Below are 12,263 nucleotides of genomic sequence, written 5' to 3'. Positions count from 1 at the left end.
CTTTTCGCGCGCCTTTTTACCGCGTGGCGCGGGGGGCCCCGGTATCGGATTGCCACGTGGCGTGGGGGAAGCTGCTCTCTCAGCTCCGCGGGGGGGCTGCATTCCACGGCGGGGGAGCCTTTGTGTCTGCCTCGGCTCGGTAGGGTGTGTCCCAGCTCCCTCCTGCTGCTGCCCGGGAATTTTAAAAGCAGTATACACAGCTGCATTGTCTAGGCTCTAGCTCTCTGCGGCGTGTTTCGCTGTCTTTTGGAATTCGTGCCGGCGGGCGCGGACGACTCTCTCTCTGTGCGGGGCGGGGCCCTCTTGGCGCGGGGTGTTCTTCTAGGGGCAGTCCTCTTCCCTTTAGTTTTTTGTTTTACCTTCCCTGTGGGATCTGTCTCCCCAGACTTGGGGTAGGATCCCACCACCCAACGTCCTTTTTTCCCTTTCGTTGAAACCCCCGACTTGGGAACAGCGGGGGGAGCAGGGGCCGGTGGCGTGTGTTTTAAATGTTTTAGTTTGTATTTTTCTTGGGCGGGTGGAGTGTTCCATCGTGGGTGCTTGCTCCTCCTGAAGTCGCCTTGTCTAGGGTGCTTTAGGAGCGCGATCATGGGTGCGGGTCTGAGCAAAACCCAAAAAGGAGTTCTTTTTGTGGTTAAGGGTTTGTTACTTAGGGGAGGGTTTACTGCCCCCAAGAAAGAGTTGATAGTGTTGATTAGATGGGTTTTCTCCCATTTCCCCGAAGTTTCCCCCGAAATTGCTAAGGAGCCACGTTTTTGGGCAGCCGTTGTGGCCAAATTAGATAAAGAAGTTAATTCTGGGGAAACTCAGTTAACTAACGTGGCTTATTGGGTGGGCAAGGTGCTAACCTCGCTGCGCCCGTCTGGGGAATTGAGAAAAAGCCCTTCTCGTTCAAGTTTGCTCCCCAGTTTGCCTGGTTCTTGTGCTCCTACCCCTCGTTCCTCTCCCTCTTCCCCCCGGCACGAGCCCTTGAGAGGGGTTCTAAAGGCCAACAGCAAGCGGGGGGGTCACCTTGCCCCTGCTCCCTCTCGACCGGCTCGGCCCCCTTCTCCGAAGGGTCCTGGCCAGACTCTTCAGAGTCCTCTCCCCTGTCCCTCTGTTCCTCCCCCCAATTCCCCAGTTGTTGCACCCAAGTCAGGTTTATGGATATACCCCAAGATGGCTCCCATGGAGCTCAAGATGGAGGGGACCGCATGGTCCTTCCCGCCAAGACCCTTTCTCCTTCCCAGAATTCGCAAATTCCATTCCCATCCCCCTCCCCTCCTGTTCCTGTGATACCTCTCCCCCTCCCCCTCCCCCTCCCTTTCCTGCAGTACCCTCCGCTCCGCCCCTCTACTCTTCCCAGGGGCCGTCTGCTAAAGTGATGTCACCAGGCGTCCCCGCCCCCTGCCTGCCCCTTTACCCCGCCCTCTGTTCCCACGGTATCCCCGCCCCTTGCCAGCCCCCTGTTTCCGCCCCTTGTGCCCATTGCGTCCCTGCCCTCTCCCCAGGTTCCCACGGTGGGGACACACCCACTGCCTGTCCCCAAACCTACCTGTCCCCTTTTTCCATTACTCCACCCTCGGTCCCTCCCTCTGTTCCACCCCCTTCTCTGCCCACAGTCCCACCCCCGGCTAACTCCTCCCCTGCTCCTCCTCCATATTCTGCCCCGCCTCTGAGCTCCACACAGGAGGCGGAGAGTACTAACCTGCCGCGCCCATGTCATAGCCCCACCTCAGCCTCCTCCTTTCCCGGTTCCCACGCTCCTCCTTCTGGTTCCCACGCTTCGTGTTCCGGGGGCGGGGGGGTGGATGACCGGAAGCCGGGGCGAGTGCCTTTATTGGAAGCCGCCCCGGTTACATACTGCCTTAGCGGGGAGGGGAGTTCTCAGGGCCAATGGATGCCTATGGCACAGGCCCAGATTAAGGAACTGTGCAAGGCCCAGAGGGATTTTACTCGGGAGTCTGAGTACTTCTGGGGGCTCCTTCGTTCGGCCCTTGCACAGGGAGATCTGGTGCCTGCGGACTTGAGGGCTCTCTTCTCCAGCCTTACAGGACCCATGGAGTTTAGGGTCTGGGTGGCTGAGTGGAGGAGGGAGATTGTGGAGGTTCTCCCCACGCTTTGGGGGGGCCCCTCCACATCTCACGATGCGGATGGCCTGGTGCTATCGGAAGAACATCTAATGGGCACAGGGGCATGGGCAAGCGGGGCGGCGCAGGCCAAAGCTCTGTTTCCGGAGCAACTGATAGAAACCAGGCACACTGTGGAACAAGCTTTCTATAAGCTTGCAATCATCATCTCTCAGTGGGAGGTGGAGGAAATCAGGCAGGGCGCACAGGAACCCTACATGGCATTTATAGAGCGTCTGTATAGGTTTGTAGAAGCGCAGGTACCGGGGGAGAGGGAGAGAGAGGAAATGCTAAGGCAGATGGCATACCTTAATGCCAATCCGGCATGTAAGGAGGCCATCCGATCTCTCCCTCGGAGCCCCCGGCCCACTGTGGAGGCAATGATAGAGGCGGTTGCCGGGAGGGTTCCTTTGTCAGATCCAAAAGCGCACCCCAGAAGATCATCCGTGGCCTTTGCTGAGCTTCCAGAGCCTGGGTACGCCAACGCCGAGGCAGCCGCAGCCAGCGGTCCCTTTACACCCAGGACTGGCAGGAGAACAACAGCTTCTCATCCCTGCCATCTCTGTGGAAAGATGGGGCACTGGATGCCGCAGTGTCCCCTGAGGCAGAAGTTTTTAGAACTCAGGAGGAAGGAGAAAAACTGCAAAAAAACTAGATCAAGAGCGCAACCCGTCCCTGCGCCAAGATAGAAATGTGGCGGGTGACGTAACATCAAGCGGGGAGGGAGGAACAAAGGGAAACCTGTCATTCACGTTACCGGACTTATCTTATTTCTTATCTATACCTGATGTGACATTTAACAACCGTGGTTTACAGCCTCAACCTGCGCTTAACACCTTGTCCTCTGCTTCCCATATAGGCTGCAGCTCACTAGGGACCTACACCTTCCCAATAGTGATTTACAGCTGGTGTCTGTCGACCTCCAACATCCGGGTCGATGGAGGAGTTTAGGACGTTGCAGGTGGACTGTCGTCGGAGATACTAAGCACAAGCCGCAAGACCTTTACATTGTCCCAGGGTTGGTCACTACGGACCGGGACCATTTCGCGGTAGGGCTGTACTGTGTCCGACCCCCGCTCTTCCTCCCCAAGGGACAAATCATCGCCCAGGCCATTCCGTTTCCTGACAAGGACCATTGGAAGAAGTCATCGGGAGACTCCTCACCTCCGACGGTGGCCTGGGCGCAAGTAGTGGGAAGGGAGAAGCCCCACCTGACATGTCAACTCTCGTTGGGCGGGGACCGCAAAATCGTCAGGGGTCTTTTGGACACAGGGGCAGATGTGACAATCATTCCCTCTCGGGAGTGGCCGTCACATTGGGGCTTGCAAAACGCAGCTGGTGCGATTCAAGGTGTAGGAGGGCTCCAATTGGGTAAGCAATCAAGGAGCATTGTACAAATTATGGGGCCAGACGGGCAATTGGCTTCGGTGCGCCCGTTTGTTTTGGATTACACCGAGCCTCTCTGGGGGAGAGACCTTCTAGCCCAGTGGGGAGCCAAAATTGACCTTCCAAAGGCTCCCCAGGTTTTTCGGGCAGTGGCCACTGAAGAGTGCCAGACCTGGAAGCTGTATTGGCTGTCTGATGAACCAGTACAGGTCAAACAGTGGCCACTTAACAAACAAAAATTGAAGGCGCTCCACGAGCTCGTTCGGGAGCAGCTACTAAAGGGCAATATTGAGGAGACCATGTCTCTGTGGAACTCCCCTATATTTGTCATCAAAAAGCCCAACAAGGACAAGCGGCGGCTCCTGACCGACCTCCGCCAAATTAATGAGAGAATCGTAGATATGGGGTCTCTCCAACCAGGGATGCCATCCCCTGCAATGCTCCCCCGAAATTGGAATTTAGCCATAATTGACATAAAGGACTGCTTCTTCCAAATTCCCCTACACCCTGACGATGCCCCGTGTTTCGCCTTCATGGTTCCTTCCATCAACCGTGAGTCCCCAGATAAGCACTACCAGTGGCGGTGTCTTCCGCAAGGATTGAAGAACGGCCCTGTGATTTGCCAGTGGTACGTCGCTTCTCTGCTGTCCCCAGTACGTACAGCCCTCAGGGATGCCGTCGTTTTACATCATTATATGGACGACATCCTCGCGTGTGAAGCCGACGACAGTTTGCTTGCCCATGCGCTTGATCTGACAACCAAGGTGTTGGTTGCTGCAGGGTTCAAGCTCCAGCAGGACAAGATTCAACGGATGCCACCTTGGAGGTACCTGGGCCTTGAAATTACAAAGCGGACCATTGTTCCGCAAAAATTGGCTATAAGGACTAATGTCCGGACCCTTGCAAAGGTCCATCAACTGTGTGGGTCTTTAAATTGGGTGAGACCCTGGCTGGTCATTTCTACTGAGGACCTGGCCCCCCTTTTTGATTTGTTGAAAGGGGGAGAGGGGCTTAGTTCCCCTAGGGCTCTCACCCCAGAGGCTCAGGGGGCGCTAGAAAGGATCCAAAAGGCTGTTTTGGCCAGGCAGGCCCACCGTTACCATCCGGGCCTGCCATTTACATTCATAGTACTGGGAAAATTACCACACCTCCATGGCATAATCCACCAGTGGGACGAGACTCTGAAGGACGAAGGCTGGGGAGATAAGCTCTTAATCATAGAGTTGTCGCAGACATTTCTCCACAGAAATCCTTTCTTTGGGATTTCTGTGTGTTCAGGAGGCCAGAGGCCTCCGAAGACAAGGTAAACAATTATTATCAGCTGCTGGGGAATGCAACAGGGGCACCTATTTTGATTGGTGATTGGTTCATGTTTTATGTTTATAATTAAGGGCCAATCACCAGTGCAAGCCAGGGGACTGAGTCCTTGGCCACAGCTTTGTTGTGGATTCTTTTCTATCTCTTCCTAGCTAGCCTAGCTGCTCTGCAAACCTCTCTCCTTATTCTTTTTAGTATAACTATAATGTATTATATCATATATTAATAAATCAAACCTTCTGATTCAAGAAACAAGATTCACCGTCTCTCTCTCACCAGCTGCGCCCACTCAGGCGCGGTAATATCTGGTGACCCCTCGTGTCAGAGCAAAGATAAATCTGATAAGACCAGAGGAGCAAAATTGCTGCACTGGGTAAAAATCCTGTATGTGTAGCATTTGATGGTTGCTTTGAAGTGACTTCAGAAAGTGGATTCAAGCCAGGAGCTGAAGAACTGAAGATTTGGACAGAGTTTACAGCCAAGGCTGACCACAACAGAACCTTTCTTCTGGAAAACGATCAGGAAAGATGATGGAAAAGAGCAGCAGACCTGTGGAGTTGGCCAGAGCAAGCTGGACTCTTTCAAAAGGTACTGTTCACTTTTCTATTCCTGATGAACCAGCCCTTTGTAGCTTGTGGCTTTTCGTATGGCAGACACATACATGCCTTGACAGAAGAGATTCAATTCTCCCCTTCAGAGGAGAAAATAATAGCCCTCTGGAAACATTGGTGCAGGGAAGACGGTTTCCTTTTGTCAGAAACAGATATCTATGAATTCTTTCGATGGGCAAAGCTTTTTGGGTTCTTTGCTGATGTCTTATATGCTTTAGATGTTTTTGTCTGGGAGTGCATGGACTCCATTATCCAGCGCGTCTACATTGAGGGACGCGTGTTGCCTTCTATCTACCCAGCATTTATAAAGCTTTTCCCAGTCCTGAAACGCAGAGCAGCTTGTTTTCAATGGATCTCTAACTGTTATGGCCAAGCTCCGTTTCCACCACCTTTGGCAGAAGACCCGATGGGTGATGACTTTGGGCTTTTTTCCCCCCCCTGCTTCGCGGCGGGGGGGGGCTGAAACTTCGCGGCGCAAAGAAGTTTTTTTTACTCTTTCTCCGGAGCATGCTCAGATGGAGTTTTCTCCTTCCCCCCCTTCTCTCTCTTCGGGGGGATGGGAGTGGCCGCTCAAGCTAGTGCCGGCCTCTCAGACTCCGCCTTCAGACATGGGGGCGGCACCGGTCTCTGAGGCTTCCTCTACGCCCCTGCCAGAGCCGTCACTCTGGGAGATCCCATCTCCGCCTCTCCAGGAGGTCCTGCCCGCGGTTTCACCAGCCTCCCTGCCCCCGCCAGAGCCTGTGTCGGAGAAGGCAGAAGAGACAGCACTTTCGGCGATTGACCTGTTGCTAAGCAACAGCGACGCTCCGCCGCTTCTCCAAGCTCCGCTGCTGCCCGTGCCGTGCCTGCCGCCGCTTTCAGAGCCAAGGGACGCAGCAACAGCGTGTTCCCGCGCGTCCCCGCCTCCTCCAGCCGAGACAGTTCCTGTTCAGGATGGGGCTGAAAATGGAGTTGAACCTGCGGGACCCTCGGAGCAGCCCGCGGCTGATCCCACTCTCAGCGCGGTTCCCTCCCCAGTTTCGGTTCCCCCCCCGCTGCTTCCACCGGACGTCCCAGCGGCTTTGCCGTTGTCAGAGACTGCCCCAGCAGCCGCCCTGGAGGGGGTGTCTCTCCTTCCGTGGAGCGGGGGCTGCCCGCCAGCTGACTGTTGCAGCAGTCCAGCTGCCTGTTTTTAAGATCAGCATTCTCAGCGGTTTGGGGGGTGGTTTTTCGGGGATTGTCTCATGGAGGCCGCCGCCTCTCTTGTGCCCTAGTGGCATGGGGGGGCAGGTGCATCCAGAGAGTTCTGCCTCTGATCCCCAGCCCGGAGGGGATGGGGATGATGCCACGGGGCGGATGAGAGACAAACCCGATGCATTGCAGAGGGAGAGGGCACAGTTGGAGGAGACCATAGCTGGTTTGCTGTGGGAAACAAACATCTCCAGACCCCAGATGGGATTGCTGAGGAAGGCTTCTATTTCCCTGCTGCTGGCATGCCTCAGTGGTTTAGAGGAAAGGAAGCATCTCACTACCCGTGCTGCCATTGTGCTGGCAGCAGGGTTCAGGCCTGCGGGAATGCAGAGCCTTCCTTATGGGTTTGGCCTGGGCCGTTTGGCTCAGGAAATTTCTGGGCCGGGCCCACTGCGAGGCCTCCTTATGTTTTTGGGGATTCTGGTTTGTCCTACCGGTCCGGGTCCCCCTTTGTGAGCCAGTTTTGGGGTACCTGGTCCAGCATGGGCCAGGGCCCCCAGGGCCTTTCCTTCTCTGGCACTGCTCTGCTCAGCTGGCTGCTGCTCTTTTGCTTTTCGATCCAAAAGAAAAAAAAAAAAAAAAAAAAGAAAAAATTTAAAAATTAAATAAAAAAAGATTGAAAATAGCAGGCAGCAGCTCTGAAGCACTGAAGCACTGAAAGGCCAGAAAGGACATTTCAAAATTGTACAAATTTTTTTAAATTGTTTAAAATTGTATTAAGACTGTCAATGGTTTTTGATAACTATTGATGGAACTCTTTTGCAGAAGTCTGTTTCAGGACCAAAAGGACTCTCAGATATTCCAAGGGAAACAACTTCGGCTCTTGGACTGTTCCTGAAACTCAGCTGCATGGACTTCAATTTCCTTTGCATTGTTTTTTGCAATTTTCTTATATTGTAGGATTGTTTTAGTGAATTGTTAGTATTCTATATTTATAGGTGAAGGAATTTCCTGTTCATTCCACATCAGCATTTTTCCTTTTTTTTTATACAATTTAGAAAGGTGAGATGTCGCAGACATTTCTCCACAGAAATCCTTTCTTTGGGATTTCTGCGTCTTCGGGAGGCCAGAGGCCTCCGAAGACAAGGTAAACAATTATTATCAGCTGCTGGGGAATGCAACAGGGGCACCTATTTTGATTGGTGATTGGTTCATGTTTTATGTTTTTAATTAAGGGCCAATCACCAGTGCAAGCCAGGGGACTGAGTCCTTGGCCACAGCTTTGTTGTGGATTCTTTTCTATCTCTTCCTAGCTAGCCTAGCTGCTCTGCAAACCTCTCTCCTTATTCTTTTTAGTATAACTATAATGTATTATATCATATATTAATAAATCAAGCCTTCTGATTCAAGAAACAAGATTCACCGTCTCTCTCTCACCAGCTGCGCCCACTCAAGCGCGGTAATATAGAGTGGGTCTTCCTCAGCCACCATCGGTCGAAAAGAATGACAAGGCCACAGGAGCTGGTAGCCGAACTGATCCTCAAAGCCAGATCGAGGATCAGGGAGTTGGCAGGATGCGATTTCGAATGCATTTACATACCAATTGAATTGGAGTCGGGCCAATTAAAAATGAAGACGTTCAATGAACTGCTGCAAACTAATGAGAACCTTCAGTTTGCGTTGGACAGCTACACTGGGCGGATTGCAGTAAATCAGCCGGGCCACAAATTATTTAATTCGGAATTTAAATTATCACTAAAGAAGGTCCAAAACAAGGAGCCTCTGGATACAGTGACAGTTTTTACAGATGTGTCTGGAGCATCCCACAAGTCAGTGATGACTTGGAAGGATCCTCAGACTCAGCAGTGGGAGACAGATGTTGCTGTTGTGGAGGGTTCTCCACAAATTGCTGAGTTGGATGCAGTCGTCAGGGCATTCCAGAAGTTCCCGGGACCTTTCAATTTGGTAACAGATTCTGCATACGTTGCCGGTGTAGTGTACAGAGCTCAATCAGCAGTTCTGCTGGAGGTCTCTAGCCAAAAATTATTTGAATTACTAGGCTCGTTGATTTGGTCTCCCACCGCGAGCATCCGTTTTTCTTAATGCATGTGAGATCGCACACCGAGCTGCCTGGGTTCATTGCTGAGGGCAACCATCATGCTGATTCCCTGGCTGCGGCTGCTGTCACGGTGGGCCCGCTCCCAGATGTGTTCGGCCAGGCTAAGATCAGCCACCAGCTCTTCCACCAGAACGCGCCTGGCCTGGTCCGGCAATTCCATCTGACCCAGGACCAGGCCAAGGCGATCGTAGCCACATGTCCCCAATGCCAGCACGACCAGATGCCCACCATTGCCTCAGGGGCTAATCCCAGGGGCTTGGTGAGCTGCGAGGTGTGGCAAATGGACGTAATGCACGTCCCCTTTTTTTGGTCGATTGTGTTACGTCCATGTCTCAGTGGATACCTTCTCTGGTGCTATCTATGCCTCTGCCCACACAGGTGAGAAGGCTGCGGATGTCCAGAAGCATCTGCTTCTGGCATTCACTGTCTTAGACATCCCTAGGTCCATCAAAACTGACAATCGCCCAGCGTATACATCTAAGGAACTGCGGAGCTTCCTGCAGCAATGGGAAATAGAACATAAGACAGGCATCCCCTATTCCCCGACAGGCCAAGCCATGGTGGAGAGGGCCCACCAGAGCCTGAAGAAGACCTTAGCTCGGCAGCAAGCGGCTGTGAAGGTGGAGATCCCCCACATCCGGTTGTCGAGAGCACTTTACACTCTCAACTTCCTTAATTGCTCTTTTGACAACCCCAACCCTCCAGTGGTCCGACACTTCGGCAGCCACCAGCAGCTGCAGCCTAAAGCCAGGCTGCCGGTCCTTATCAAGGATCTGGAGAACTGGCGGACGGAGGGGCCCTTTGACCTAGTGACCTGGGGGAGGGGATATGCTTGCGTGTCCACGCCCTCAGGCCCCCGCTGGATACCATCCAAATGGGTCAGGCCCTTCATCCCGAAGCAGAGGACGCAGAAGGAGGCTGTGCCACAGGTCCAGGTGGCATGCTGGTGGCGGTGGAGAAAACCCTCCCAAACACCATCAGTTTCCTCAGATGTCCAGTTCCTCCCCAATGCTGAGACTCCTCCTCCTACCCCTCTCTTCACTGAACTACCTCTGATTTATGAATCCAGACCCTCCTCTCCAGTCTCCTCGCCATTTGCTTCTGATTTGAACTTATTATTTGAGGCAGAACCATCTGTTTAAGTATTTTGTGTCTAACCGTTCCCGTTTTGTCTTTTAGTACATTTCCCCAACTCACTTTTGATTTTCACCCCCCTGATTCACGAGCTAGTCCGGAGAAAACTGACAGCGCCGGGTGCCACTATCCCTTGCAACGAGCCCATGGAAAGGAGCGACCCCTCTCCTTCAACCTCTCTTCGGAGGCAAGCCGCAGAGGAGGAAGGGGCTACCGCTCCAACATCCAGCTACTTATGGGCCGATGGACTATGTTCAGAAGACAAAGGCACTTGTCAAGACCAGCTGTGAGTCACAGCCTTTCAAGTTATTTCACTTGGACTTTTCAGTTTTACATGGACTTTACCGTTCTTTTTTTTTAATTTGGTAAAAAACAGGGAGATGTTGTAGTGTGTTCGTTAAGTTCATTTAATTCCTCCACCATTTTATGTATCTGCTCCCCCCCATTTTGTTTAAAATGGTTCTGCCCTCCTCAGTTTTCTCACCACAGCCCTGCCAGTTCTATTGTCAATCTTTTAGGTTATATAATTCCTCCTCCCCTTTTTCCCTTATATGTATGCTTTTTCTCCTCCCTGGGCCAAGTCAATCACCCCCCCACTCCACCTAGTATTCCAGAAGCTTCTCCTCTTTGGGGGTTGTGGTTGGCTGTGGTCCCGGGGCCCCTCCCATACCTGGTACCTATTGGGCTCTCCACTATGTCATTTGTGTTAAGCTCATCCCTTTTTCTCCCCCTATTGGTCTTTTGTAAACCCCTCCCGGATCCACCCCTTCCCTTTATAACCCTGAGGTGCCTTTTGTTCTGGGTCATTCGCTGGTACATCAGGGGGTCCCTCTCTGGCTGGCATCGTGGGCTTTCCAATAAACCTATTTCGTCCCCAGAGAGTGTCCAACTCCTTCCTTCTCGTCGATTATCAGCGATCCAGTCCTCAACCAGCACAGCCTGAGGCCTTACGACGCTGAGGGGTGCTGGCAGGATATGCAGCTGGGTGTCAGCCTTAACCTCGGCTAGCCGGACTCTGACCTTCTCTGCCCTAGAAGGCCAAATACACCTCGCCGCACAAGCAAGTAATCCCATTTAATAGTTCTGTGATAGTAGGACTAGTAGCTGTGTGTGCATGACATTTATACATGTTTACAAAAAGTGCCTTGATGCTAATTTTTCCTCAGAGAAAAAATATTTTATATTGATATAATGAAGCAGATCAAAAGCTTAATATCCAGGGCAGTTACAGAATGAGAACTCTTTGGTCACTTAATATCCTAATTTAAGTTGCAAAAAGGATAGTGAATTGGGTTTTGTCAGTTTAATAGTCAGACTGCTAGCTAGAGCTGAATAATAATGTGAGGGGGATTTGTGCAGTTTTTCATCTTCACCTTTGCCCAGTGCCTGACTGCCTTGCTAAGAAAACAGTCAGCTCTGAAGTTGTATACTGGAATGTCATAATTAAATACAAAACATGAGCTTTCTATTACTACTATGGCTATCCTGGTTCTATCCTTGGGTGACTGTATGATACTGTATCCCCTTTCATCTGCTTTATGCCCAGACATGAGTCCTGTACCTTTAAGCTAGGTCTGGGGAGGCGGGGGGGAGCCGTTGAAATTCTTTCAGCAGCCTGTGTTCAAAACACAGATAACTCTCTCGGTTTTTTTCACAGCTCTCGGCTCTTTTTTTCAGGAAAGAGTCAGAGAGTTAAAATTCTTTGCTTTTAGCTAGCTTCTTATTTGTTGGCTGAGACAAGAAGTTTCCCCCGGACTGTGGCTTTTTCTGGAACTCTTCAGCTTTGCTCCAGTCTGAAAAAACCAGACCAACACCAGGAGCCCATGCCACAGCTGGTCGGGAAGACGCTGCAGGGACACCGCATCCCAGCTCCAAGCAGGACTCTAAAAAGATCCACTATTGTAGGGTTTTCTGGCTGTTGCTGTTTAGGTGGCCTGGAAAGGCCCAGGGATGGCCTTGGAGAGCCGACGCTTCAAAGAACGAGGAGAGACTTCTGATCTTGTCTCGGTCTCGGTGTTTATTAATTGTTTATCTAAAAGATTTTCTTTCAGCCCGACAGAGGTCTGCACAGCAAGTCAGCCATGGGCACACTGCGAGCCCCCTGGGTGGTCACTTATCTTTATACTCGAAGTTACGTATACAATATTTACTATTTCTCCCCAATACCTTCTACTCTTATTAACCGGTGCACTTTTAGTAATGACCAATCCCAAAGTGCCACCACCACCACAGAAGATGGAGGCCAAGAAGAAGAAGAAGAAGGACAGGACACGCCCCAATTCCTCCATCTTACTTCTTTAGACCCCCCTGTACCAAAATCCTAAACCCTGTGTTCTACACTTTAACTAACTTATCCCTTCACCATTCACCCAGTGAATTCCTCCTATCCTCATACAGGTCTCATCTCCTGTGTAGGAT

At 51.8% G+C, this 12,263-nt stretch overlaps 1 protein-coding gene across 1 annotated transcript in view; it reads right to left on the bottom strand.

The window, feature by feature from the left end:
• Nucleotides 1-12,263, bottom strand: part of LOC132086188 (homer protein homolog 1-like) — a 242,131-nt gene that overhangs the window by 100,496 nt on the left and 129,372 nt on the right. The window lies entirely within an intron of this gene.

Source organism: Ammospiza nelsoni, chromosome W, assembly GCF_027579445.1.
Source record: "Ammospiza nelsoni isolate bAmmNel1 chromosome W, bAmmNel1.pri, whole genome shotgun sequence".
In the NCBI taxonomy this organism is placed as follows: domain Eukaryota; kingdom Metazoa; phylum Chordata; class Aves; order Passeriformes; family Passerellidae; genus Ammospiza; species Ammospiza nelsoni.
The sequence above is the reverse complement of the archived record's forward strand: the minus strand, read 5'-3'. Positions and strand labels throughout refer to the sequence as shown.